General features: G+C 35.7%; 2 protein-coding genes across 5 annotated transcripts in view; one reads left to right on the forward strand and one right to left on the reverse strand.

Annotated features, from left to right (window-relative positions):
* The window catches only part of sppl3 (signal peptide peptidase 3), a 203561-nt gene that overhangs the window by 67743 nt on the left and 122160 nt on the right, over positions 1 to 13658 (forward strand). For 2 of the 4 annotated variants that reach the window (XM_073913963.1, XM_073913962.1), the window contains exon 3: positions 13338 to 13407. The exons of the other annotated variants lie outside the window; for them this stretch is intronic. The gene's annotated coding sequence lies outside the window, so the exon portion shown is untranslated. The remainder of the gene's footprint in view (positions 1 to 13337; positions 13408 to 13658) is intronic. 4 annotated transcript variants of the gene reach the window in all.
* The window catches only part of gnaz (guanine nucleotide binding protein (G protein), alpha z polypeptide), a 94316-nt gene that overhangs the window by 52524 nt on the left and 28134 nt on the right, over positions 1 to 13658 (reverse strand). The window lies entirely within an intron of this gene.

Below are 13658 nucleotides of genomic sequence, written 5' to 3' on the forward strand. Positions count from 1 at the left end.
AGCTTGAGCACAAACATGGCTAGCATAGAAACTGCTCATGGTAGCGACTGTTCCTCTGGAGATACTGACAAAGTTCAGAAGTCTGACACAAACAAATGTCTGTTTACCTGTCAAATCCATGTATTTTGAGAAACACTGAGGTCATATTTTCATTGAGTTGGTCACCCATGTGATCCTGGCCACTACCAACTACTCCCATTCCACAGAACAAACCCAGCTTTGTGCAATAAATAGATTGTTGTATAACACGCAATGGCATCTCTGTCTTATTGATGAATGCTTGTGTTATGTAAAGCTGCATGCCAGTTGTAACTCTCTTGGCTCAACTCAAATACTGTATGTCTGACAAATATCACATACATTTCACATTGTGAGAAACCTGCATCAAATTACATCAAAACTATAGATGTCATATGTTGTAGCATAGATTTGAAAGAGGGATCATGCGAGTTTTCTTGTTCAAGTCATGTCATACTGTATAGTGCTCTAAATAAAACAGATTGCTTTAAAGTATTAATAAACATGAAAATAACTATGTGGTCGAATGAATCCAGCTGTAGAGCAAATCAACAGAAGATACCGTAAGTGTCTTTATTCTGTTGCCGAGATGTTTCTTTCAGTATGTTGATGTACTTCCAACTGAAGCAGGATAGTGAGAAGGGGATGGGGTTTTCTTTTTGCGCATCATAGCAAACTAACGGTTAGAGTTTAAAAATCAAACAAACATAATCCTGTTGCACGACTAAACTTGATTTTGGTTTTATTGTAAATAAGAATGCATGTTAAATGTGAATCTGAATTTTTTTAAGACATATTTTAAAAAATTAAGATGATTTAATATTTAAAAATGTTTTATTTTGATAAAATTTTTAAACAAATAGATTTTACACTTCATATTTTCATAATATGTGTATAATTGCGGTACTTTTACCATAAAACAACATGTTAATCATTTCGTAGAAGTTAATGTTTTATAAATTGTCCGATGTGTTGAAAAAAAATGCATTGAACTAGCGACATTGAGAGTTCAGAAATGCAACCCAACATTATTGGAAAACAGTTAAACTCTCTCAGCTCAATTCAAATACTGTATGTCTGACAAATATCTCATACATTTCATAGTGTGCGAGAAACCTGCATCAAATTACATGAAAACTAAGAATTTAAAAAATATTTTTTGATTTATTTATTTTTTGCTCAAGTCATGTCATACTGTATAGTGCTCTAAATAAGTATTAATCAACATGAAAATAACTATGTGGTCAAATGTATCCAGTTGTAGAGCAAATCTACAGACAATACTGTACCATAATTGTCAGTATTCAGCTTAATTTAGGGATCTTAAATGTTGTTTCAGTTCAGTAACTGGGTCTGTGTTGAAAAAAGTGTTTAAAACAGCTATTTAATTATTATTTTTTTGCCATTTTTATCTCCCCTGATATCCCATTGTCAGGTTCTGCATTTGCTGTTTCAGCACATCATTATCTTTGTGCAAACTAGAAAAACTTGATTTTGTGAATTTAGTGATGCCAACTGCTGGCATGGCATGCAGAATACAGCATTTTTTATTGGTTTTCATGGACCATGTGAACAGGGGTTCATTTTTACAAAAGTTGTTGCCTTATCAACCAGTGTCTTCCAGTGGGATGCTTAGAACTTCCATTTACAGCATTAACAACTGGTAAATCTCCATCCAAAAATCGGTGTCAATACCATTTTAAGTGTAAAAAGCTGTTATACTTCTGTCAGATGCGGTTCAAGTGTACTCAGTGGGCTCTTCAATGCACACACACATCACACGAAATACATCACTGCATTATAGAGCAATCGATATTACTAAAACTTAACAGGTATGCAACATTAAGCCATGCGATTTCCAAAAAAATTAAAGTACAATACTGATAGTCTGATACTGATTTGCTTGTTGATTGTAATCGGGAGCAGTTTATGTTTCATTTAGTTAGTGTGTGTTGTGTAGTATTTATCATGTGTTTTTCTGCCCCTTGTGAAATCATTGCCAGTGGGGCAGTATGTGTGTGTTAAACAATATGGTAAATTACATTTGTTTGGGTTGGTTTGCTTGGGTTTCCTCTGGGTGTTCCGATTTCCCCCACAGTTTAAAGCAACCCGGGCTCATTCTGAAAATGTACCTCCAAACGCAGTTTTTTGCAGTTGTTGTTTCCACGAGAAGCCACTGAGTATGCTTTTTGAGATCTTAAACTTCTCTTGCAAGTGACATTCGTGGCTGCTATTATCACGTCAATCCACCAGAGGCTGCTGTCGACTGACTGTTTGACTGACTGACCGATCCACCCTCCCCCTTCCCTAAACCCAACCAATCAACCAATAGTATTTTAAAAAGTACAGATTGATACATCCACCCACTTCCCTAAACCCAACCGATAAATTTAAAAAGCATTTCAGAAAAAGAAAAGCCCTAGTCTGATACCTTGTTTTACCACATTTTCACCCTGTTATTTACTTGTTTATTTAATTTTTTGGCTTCTGTCTTTGTCTTACCCACTTTCTGAAACCATTATTTGCCGTACTTGAACCCCGTCGTTGTGATCAACTCCTCTCTGCGTCTCAAGTCCTCCTACGTACATGGTGAGCTAACTGGACAAACTGGTAAAAGCCGGAAAGCTGTCCATGCGGAGGTAAGCGGTCAGCTGGTGAACGTGAAAAGGAACCGCATCATACGGCCCTGTAGCATTCATTTAAAAAAAATTCCAGAAATGTATAAAGGGCTACGTTTTCAGAATGAACCTATGTTGGTTTAAACACCATAGTGTATGTGTGTGAAAGAGTGTGTATGGATGTTTCTCAGTGTTGTGTTGCGGATAAAAGGACATCCTTTGCGTAAAACATATGCTGGACAAGTTGGTGGTTCATTCTGCTGTGGCAACCCCTGATTAATAAAGGGAATAAGCCGAAAAGAAAATGAATGAATGAATGAATGAATGATGCTCCATTGAAATGGCTCAAGATGTCGTCTGACGATAAGGGTAAATGACTCGCAGTGGTTGTTTTTCCATTCCTTTTAGATAATTCAGTTTTTAAATAATCCGTCCAGGAGGTGGCGCTGATCAACACCATTATTAGTTCAAAGACGTTAAATGCAAGTAAAACAGAATAACACTATTGTTTCAAGGCTGTCCAAATGTGACTCTTTATATGCATAAAGCTGCTGACCGGTGTTAGTAAATAATTGTTGTATGTATTTGTAGTTAAACTAGGGCTACATTTGTACTTTGCATCAACGTAAACCATGTCATTAACACACTACGATCAAGACACACAGTGAATTCTTTGGGTACACAATTATACTTCTAATTAAAATATACAGACAAACAAACAATAATACAGTTATCTTATTAATATTATTACACTGCAATAAATGCTTTTTAATACTTGGAGTTTTTGTTTTGTTTCTTAAAGAAGCATTTTATATATATTATACTATGTTTATTAGTAGTTATGAAGTATGATCTTATTCTACATCCCTAATCCAACCCAAACCCAGCTAAACATTAATAAACATCTAATTATTAAGCTAATAGGGTTAGTTAATAGATTGTTAATACCAAGAATTGTGACCTAAACTGAAGTGTTACCTAGTTTTGTGTTTTGTTTCCATTCCCATTTATCCCACATTTCTTAAATAAAGAAGTATTTTATAAAGAAGCTTGAAAAGTTGGCAACACATTAGTTTGTCACAATTCATGCTGTTGACTTATTACCTATTATTAAGAGATTAACTGTATGTTAGTAGTTATAAAGTATGATCTTACTCTACGTCCCTAATCTAACCCAATACCTAAACCCAACTTCTACCTTACTACATATTAATAATCAGTTAATACGTAGTTTAATAAGCTAGTGGTGTTAGTTAATGGATTGTTAATACCATGAGTTGTGACCATAACTAAAGTGTTACCAAAATGTTTTACTACTACTTGATTTAAGAATTGTTTTAGACTTGAACAATAAACAAAACAAAACTCTAAGAAAAGCATTTATTATTATTATTATTATTATTATTATTATTATTATTGTGATAATTGTTAGAGAATAGTGCTTAATGTCTATGGAAAAATCTCTAGCAAACAAAAGAAGGAAAAATATTTTTGGATTGTGTAGATCGAACAAATTCTCATAAATTTACCCAGTCAACTCCCTGAACCATTAATATACCGCATTTTTTCCACATAATCACAAACGTATGACCTTTTCCCTCCTCTATATAAAGAAAAATGACCCAGAGAGAGTTCAATCCTGCCATCTGTGTTGACGATAGCTTGACGTCAGTCTCGGCCCGTCCTCCACCCACCCTCCGTCCCTTCGGTATTCACTATTTAGGGAGGGTTGCTGTCTATATATCACGCCGCTGTATCTCTCCAACAATGACTCATGCCCCAGATACAGACACTAATTGATTACAGCGCAGAACGGTTATACAGAAACCATAGAATGAATGAAATAGGCTCATCAATCTTAGTACATCTCGTCTCTCTATTATTAATAAGGCATCATAAAAAAAGGAAGCCACAGTAATATAAACTGGGAATTCATACGAGAGAGCAAAACTGCTGAGGGCAAACAAATGCTGATGTTTATTGTGTCAAACGTACTAAATGCTGCAGAATTAATATCAACTCTAAAGCGATTAATCCACTAATCATGGGCGTGTTTTTTGGGAAGCGTCCTGGGTTACTGTGTCAGTGGGCAGATGAGACCACATACTGTACTGTACCAACCAGAACAGATGCGGCTTTTGATCACAATGACAACAGCAAACAATCATGCAATTCACCCAGCCATGTCAGAATCAGATACCATTTCCCCTAATTTGTCTTCTTGGTTTCAACCATCCGTCACAAGAGCAATCATTGTTTCAGGAGATGTGTATCATTGGGGAATTCGAAATGCCTCAGAACCACTGTTTCAATCGCTTTCAAATAGCATCGGGGAGAAATTCCCAATTTACTGATAAATTTTGGTCACTTGTCATTTTCAGATTGAAGACACAGGGTTTCAATTTGGCCAGTGGTGAGTGGCGGCGCTCAGAGACGCAGTTTGTGATGTCAGAGAGTTTGATGAAACATGCATGACTCAAATCAGCCATTTAATTGTTCTTGTGAATTCCAGCGCAGAATGTTTAGAGTCCACTTGGCAGAGAGCACAAGTCAATGAGATGGGGAGGTTTGAATGAGGAGCATTTACCAAAAATAAAATCAAGTGTTGTTGAGCAATAAGATAAAATGGAAAACAAATAGGAACGTATGAGTAAAGATGCATGTATTTTAATTATGATCACGATTACTTGATTAATTAAGCAGTCTGGCATGCTGCTTTACATTTGCATTTAATCCTTTGGCAGACAGAACTTTTTCCAAAGCGACTTACAAATGAGGACAATAGAATTTATCAAAGCTACAAATAAACAAAATGTATTTGCCAGTTAATTTAATGCAGCACACAAAGTCTTTTAATATGCAAATGCAGCTGTGGGGAAAAACTATTTTATTTTTGTTTTGGTTTAAGGAAATAATTTTAGTAATACATAGGCTGCATCTGAAATTGCAGTTTCCGTGCATTCAATATTCGTTTTCAAAAAAAAAAGAAAACTAAAAAAACTTTTTGTTTTTTGGTTTAGTGTAGGAAAATGGATCAACGACTTTAAAATTTATTATCCACATGTAGGCTGTGTTGAAAGGCAAAATCTGAGCTTGTGACGTCACCCTCAAAATAATAGTCATATATATATATATATATATATATATATATATATATATATATATATATATATATATATATATATATATATATATATATATATATATATATATATGAAACTGACGTGGTTATGTGATAATGACAAATGGTAAATAGTACTGAATACTTTAATCTCCCTCAGGCCTTTAAAACACTAAATGTTTAAGGAGTTGTGTTTAAACTCTCCAGTGACTCCACAAATCTTGGACTGTGACTTTTGCTGAAACATAATCCTAAACCTAACATTGCATATCTAAGCGATGTGACTATTGTGGATACATACATTGGGATATCGATGCTGAAAGGATATATTGTGCAGCCCTAGAACATACTTTTCCAGCAGTCGTGAAGTAATTTCAAATTCAAACCATGTAGTGGGTTCTGGAAAAGTATGCGATTTAGCCATTTAAAAATTTCATTTTAATAATTATTTATATTCATAACATGAAAATTGGTGTAGATTCTGAATTTCAGGATTAATAGATCAACGTTTTTTGGCTTGTGCATTGCTGTAGGGTGAGGGTCTCTTGTAGAACCTGCTACAGATGCTACAGTAAAACAACCTGTTTCTTTAATGTCAGCTTGGCAAAATATAACAACTGCACTGTGCAAGACAAGCTTTAAAAAGTCACATAAGTGCTTTACTGAATTATTTTGCCTAGTATAATATAACATACTTGATTATTTAAAGCATTTAACCAAGAACATTTTTAAAATGACCCCTTACTTCAGGATAGCAGAACCAGAAGCACTAAAAATGTGAACTCATTTCCAGGTTGTGGCCTACAAAAATATGTCATCGCAGCAGCACATTCTTTTTTCATTAAATATTTTCATGGTCTTGTATTGGTTTTGCACAGTTGCAGAGCTAATAATAATGTCAATGTCAAGGACGGCTCATTATGGACAATCAGATGTCACAATATGAACTTTCAGCATAGCGAGAACACTAAACCCCTGAAGAGCTCTAGCGCCCCAGAAGCAGCACACACACCCAGCATGACTTGTCGGCTATTAAAGATTGCCACGGTTGTAACAACAATTACAACTAATGATTATGCTTCAACACTGCTATAGGGCTAATGCCATGAACTGATATACTGCTTTCTTTAATGATTAGTACAAAAAATAAATCAATAAATTAAGGACTAGCCGATCAGATTGTTTCCAAGCCACTAATGCAGTTGTGTAATTTACTGTAAACTGACTGATTAACACCTTTTGGCCATTAAACCATTATATATATATTTACAGAAGTAGCTTAATTGCTATTACCAGAATCTGAGACCAAAGAAAGAGAGTTTAAGTGTGCCGTAAAGGTGCTCTGTTTTTTTTTTTTTTTTTTTTTTTTTGACAAAACTAAAGCATAGAAATACAATAATATTTAAGTCCAACATATTTCTTCCTCTGAAAAAGCGTTCCAGACAGTTATTTTACATTGTAATGTGTGGAAATGATCCCGTCTACTGGCAGCTCAACCAATGTAAAACTGAGAAATCAAAATAAATAAAATTCAGAAAAAAAAGGGTTATTGCATTATAAAAACAACTTGCAAGTTTCAGAACTCAAAACGTAGTCCTAAACAAGCTTATGTTGAAGCCAAAATGACAGGTTGTGAGCTGCATGTGCCACTTTATTATGTAATAGTGTGACTAAATTCCGCCTCCAAAGAAGGAAACCAACGCCCACTTCAACATTACTGCATCTTTTGCTCCTCCCACCTATTCACGCCATTGTAGTTACAAGATAAAGATGCTCCAAGGAGATCAAGATACTGTTTAGTACCAAGTTATGGAAAAACACAGCCTCTCTATTGCCCTTCTTCTTATCCTAGCATTAGGAAAGAATGGATCATGCTTAGTTTTAATTAAATTCCAGAGCTCATAAGGAAGAGCTTGGTCTTTTGTTCACTCCATTTTACTGCAGATTCATTTATAAGTAAGACACAATTCAATGCATGGATTTTCAGAAAGATTGAATGCAAGACAATGCAGTGCCAACTTTGTTGGGTCTGACATTATTTTTGTAATAGAAATATACCATTATGCTGACCCTGACACGAACTTCTTCAACAATTAAACTACATGGCACAGCCCTAGTTGTTTCATGTAGTTTAATTGTTGAAGAAGTGCCTGTCAAGGTCCGCATCACGGTACATTTCTGGTACAAAATTAATATCAGACCCAACAAAGTTGGCACTGCATTGTCTTGCATTCAATCTTTTTGAAAATCCATGCATTGAATTGTGTCTTACTTGAGTCTTCAATGTGTTGAGACAAGGGGGTCAAAACAGGACAGTGTATTCTAACGTACAGCGTTTCTGATGTAAAAAGTTGGCAAGTAGACCTCAAAGTATAGGACAAGGTAAAGAAAAAGGCAGTTCATGACCTTTTAAACAGTCCGAGTGAGTTTCTGTTTTGAATTTGGACTGCAATACTCAGTTCAGCCTTTGGCTGTCAATATTACATGAAAATAAGCACGTCGCTGTGATTGACTAAGTACCACTTATCATGCTGGTGATCTGCTAATCGGCCTGAATGGGTCAAACTGATGGAAATGGACGGGCTAATCACAAAGAACACAACTCACCCACACAGACATCACTGCTTTGGGCACATCTGAATTAAAATGAAGCTCAAATGACTTGAAATGTTGATCTAGTTGTGAGCCATTGAAGAAACACGTTTGGGCTGTTCACTTACATGACAACCCTGGTTTGAATGCCTGAACATGCTAACTTTTAAAAACAGGTTTCAAAATACAATAAAGCAGCACTGTTATCAAATACTTAAAAAACATATATATTACAGCATTTTAGTTGTTTTTGTGGATACATGTGAATGGTAATCATTTTGACCACATTTCTTACTATACATTGAATCAATAAAAAATATATATATTTTCTTTTTTAGATACGCTATGGTTGTGTAAATGCTATGCTTTAATTTTTCACTATTAATAATATTAGAGATCATCAACCCGCATTACAATAAAATGAATTATGGGTCGCCACAGCGGAATGAACCACTAACTAACACAGCATATGTTTTACGCAGCGAATGCCCTTCCAGCCGCAGCCCAACACTGGGAAACACCCATACACTCTTGCATTCACACACATACACTACAGCCAATTTAGCTTATTCAATTCACCTAAACCGCATGTCTTTATGCTGTGGGGAAACCAGATCACCCAGAGAAAGCCATAGACTGTAAAATATATGGACGTAGTTTACTTTACGTCACCCATAGGTTTCTGAACACTGCAAAAGAAGCTACAAGTAGGCACGGCCAACCGTCGCAATTTTGTTCGCACGTCATTGCACCCACAATGGTATACCAAACAAAGGCAAAGAGGCGGAGAGTGAGCGGAGCTACAGACACCTGCTGGCATTTTGCTTGGACCTGGCTTAGACAAAAATTACTTTGGGAGAACGCTTAATACTTTATTGCCTGCGACTCGTTTGTATTCTGACCACATGTGCTTGGTTGTGAACTATATCAATAAAGTCTTTAGACTTTTAAAAACACTGTTGTAATACATTGAGCCACTAAAAATTGTTCTTATGACGTTTTTCTACAGGAGGAAAAAGCGAATTACGTCCAAACGCTTCAGATATAGTCTGTGTTAGTAGATGCAAGACTATTGATGAAATCCAGGCATAAAACTGTATGACAACACTTCAGATGACTGTTCTAGAGCCCACAGCTAATCAATCTGTCAGATTCTGGAGTACTTTACAGCTCTAAAGAAAACTATATATGATAAATAATATTAAATGAGACCAATGCATTTATAGAGATGGTATATTAGTATATAATTTCACTCACCTGGGATACGGAGGCCACGTGAATGGTTTGTGAGCACAATTAGTGCACAAAGCGTGCCATATCATCTGATAATTGTAAGAAATAATTCCAAAAAGCAACTGACTGTCTAAAGCCACATAAAATAAAAACAAAAATACCATGTATATGCTGAGTTCAGCACCTAATCTGCCGGAGACAGCTGAGGTGAAGTGACGGCGTCCAGCGAGAGCTAGCTGTCACTCAAGTGGCCACTTAATTATGCAGACTTAATATAACCTAATATAAAGGAAACGGATGAGTTATAAAAAAATTCACCCCTCTCACAGTTGTCATGAAGGGTGAAATTAGCTATATATGAACCAAAATTGTTCTTTGTACCAGGCTGTAAACCTTTTTTTCTGCTGTAAAGTTGGCCATTCTAACTGTTGGCTCACTTGAAATTTGCTTCATATGGAGAATTGCAGTTTCAGTTACTTCACATATTGGCTTCCCGAGGGAGAGCGGGAAGTAACTGCTTGGAGGAAACCCATGCGAACACAGGGAGAACATGCAAACTCCACACAGAAATGCCAACTCAAACTAGCGACCTTCGTGCCCCCCAGTGCGCCACCATGACGTCATCTTTCTGCATTTTTTTGTTAAATTATTTTATAAATATTTGATAAAGTTAGTTACAAATAAAGTTAATTCGTTATTTTCATTGCACTTCTGTTTCATTACAGTGACATTCTTAGAAACTAACCATTTTCCATCTGAGCATCAATGAAATTATATAAATAAAAAACCTAATGCAACTGTAATATGCCTGGTGATTTGCCAAGTCAACCACATGCAAAAATGTATTCAAATACCCAACGATGTACAGGAAATTGATCATGTCTTGTTTAACAATCATTGGTTCTTTTCTGCTGACTGTAATGTTGTGGGAAGAATATGCTTCCCATATGCTTTAATCTTCAATTCGAATGCTTCTGAAACTTTTCAGCCATATTAAAGCCATGAGTGAAAAACAATAAACCAAACTGGTAGCAAGATTTAGCAAGACCTAAATGACAAAAACTGAAACAACATCAAATGAAACTGAGATCTAAAAGTCTTTGGGTTTTTCTCAGAATGTTTTTTCTTTCTGAGATTTGAGACAGAGATTGCGAATGGGGGAAGATTCTCATTTCATCTGAAAACCTCAAATGGCAAGCCGCGCTTATACGTGATGTGAAACGCGGCTCAGAATCCCGCTGTGACAGGACTGTGCCTCTGGTACTGACAGCTGCCACTATACGGTAGTGAGATACGTGATGGACTTGATGAAAGGATGAAATGACGGTTAACGTACAGTGTTCCAGCTCAGACAGGAATCAGAGTTGTGTTTCTGGGGTTCTGACTCATGATGTACAGGAACCTGCCTACGTCAGAAACAAGTTAGATGTAGGTCGCAGAGATAACCAGAATGCTGCATGTAAAGCCTTTTATTATGCAAGACATACGACGTGGCCCAAATAGCATCATTTCAGTTTGTTGGTATAATAGCTCATAAAGATGATAAATCAGTCTTTATTTGCTGTGTTTTCATTGGTTGATCTCTACAGGAGATTAAATGAAGGTGAATGGTGACCAAGGGCTATTGTGGTCTGGTCTGTAAAAAGGATTTTAAAAATCTGTATTATGCATGCCAGGAATTAGCGGTGATTTCCACTTGTAATAGTTATATGATTTACCATGTTTGGTTTGGTGATGAAGTACTCGCAAATGGTTATAGACTGAAGACGTATACATATGTGCATTGCATCACTGTTTTCACAAAATTGTGTTTGTTTGTTACATTTTAAACTTATATATTAAATTCGAAACCTTTTTTTTTTTTTTTTTTTTAAGTATGGACTTTCAGGCATCAAAAATTCCATTGTAGTATAAACGAATTGCCAAAAGGTCAGTTTTTACTAGAAATGTTATAAACAAGTTATAAAACTAGTTACATCTTTATTTGACAATTCATAATCTAAAAGGTACAATGCTTTACATTGTGTGCTGATGCAACAATATCCGACACACAGCAAACAATTTGGCTTTCTGCACCAGACACAACACAACATTTAAATGCAGAGCCATTCAGAAGCGCAAAATAGTGCGCTACACTTCAGCCAAATAGTAAGGGTTATATGCTAATCAAGACCTCTTTAACTTTATAACAAGAACATGCTGAGTGACTGATATTTGTATTTGAGTCACAGTTCACATTCATTTTCAAACTGTCATTCATTCAGTCATTTATTTTTCTTTGGCCAAGTCCCTTATTTATCAGGGGTCACCACCGTGGAATGAACTAACAACTATTCCAACATATGTTTGCAGATACCCTTCAAGTCGCAACCCAGCACTGGGAAACACCCACACACTCTCACATTCGCAAACACACACTACAGCCAATCTAGTTTATCCAGTTCACCTATAGCGCATGTCTTTGGACTAGGGATGCAACGATTATAAATTTTGGTTGTACGATTATAGTCTGTAAAATAATCACGGTTTCATGGTTATCATGATTATTTGCAATTATTGATTTCAAAACCCCACTAGTTTAAAACTACAATTGTTTTAAATTTAGTTTTGTAGTTCGGACCCAACTAAATATTTGTTGAAGTTTTAATCATTTAAGTATCGATGCATTTATTGGGATAAAATTGCTACTATTTTTTATGTGTTTTTGGTCATTATCAATGCACCGGCAAAAATCAAAAATACTTGCACTGACGCTCTGCTTCTTAAAACTCAAACATGCGTTGCGCCTGCTCTGCCCACGCTTGTTGTAGGGGTGTCCTAATTCTCTTTATCTTGAAGGCGTAGGGCTAAGGGGAAGGACTAGATAGCCCTCAAAAGAGAGATTTATCAGGACCACACTCGAAACCAAGGGGTAAGAAAATTTCCCAGTATACAGCCACAACAGCAGCATGGCTGCACCCGCCTAATATATTCATAACCGCCTTTTGTATTTTACCGTCATGCTTTAAAAAAAAAAAAAAAAAACGCTAAAATAAAAATCGCAAAATTTCGCAATTTATGATCCATAATAATAACTCCTGTATAGCAGTCCCACAACATTCTGTCACTCGATGACACTCAAATAACCTGTCAGAAAAGGGGCTGGGAATCACCTTTTTACAGTGTCTGCTATAATGGTGATGTTGTTTTCTTGCGTTTACATTGACGAATATGGCCACAGTGTAAATGCACAGTTCAGTCACAATCTTACTGACACAATACATCATTATGATACCACAAATGCATGCCTTCAGTGATTTCTTAAAGATAAATACCAAAAAAATTACGTAAGTAGAATAACTACAGCAGTCACAATGACATATGATGACTTGTGTAGTGGTGTTCCCATTTCTTAGGGGTAGGGGTACAAAAATAGAATTGGGATTGGGCCTAAACTGGTCTCCATTCCTTTTTATTGTGTGGAAAGGAGCAGCATGAACATTGCACTAAACTTCTATTGCTACAAAAATGTTATTGTGATCTTTTATCATCACATAAATTATTAAAACAATAAAAAACATGTTTTTTTGTCATTTTTTTTTAGTATGACTGTCATTGGTCTGCATGAATATCTTCTTTTGTGCTCTATGAATGAATGACATGTCATAAATAATGACAGAATTATTATTTGAGGTTATCACATTTATTTATGCTTGTTGTATCAAAGATTTTAATTTCCTTTTTTTTTTTTTTTTATCTAACTATAACAAAACAAGTGCTTGGACTTGAGTCACATCTAGCCTGAGTACTGGATCAAGGAGACAGGGAGATAAAGGCCCTTTATCTGTAAGTAATAATGCTTTGTAAGATTTTAATTATGACAGGTTGTGAACATTGGCAGAGACTGTAAGGTGAAAAAGTGAGACAAAGCTTTATGAGAATGAATAAAGAGACAGTGTCGGGTTATCAAGATGAAGCCGTTTTACATTATAACTAATTACTAAATCAGTCAAGGTCAGAGCTTTCCTCTTATCTCTGTCTAAAGTCACAGTATCTCAATAAAACATGGATCTTCGTTCTATTGTCAATTTGTTTAA

This window comes from Danio rerio, chromosome 10 (genome assembly GCF_049306965.1).
Source record: "Danio rerio strain Tuebingen ecotype United States chromosome 10, GRCz12tu, whole genome shotgun sequence".
NCBI classification, from domain to species: Eukaryota; Metazoa; Chordata; class Actinopteri; order Cypriniformes; family Danionidae; genus Danio; species Danio rerio.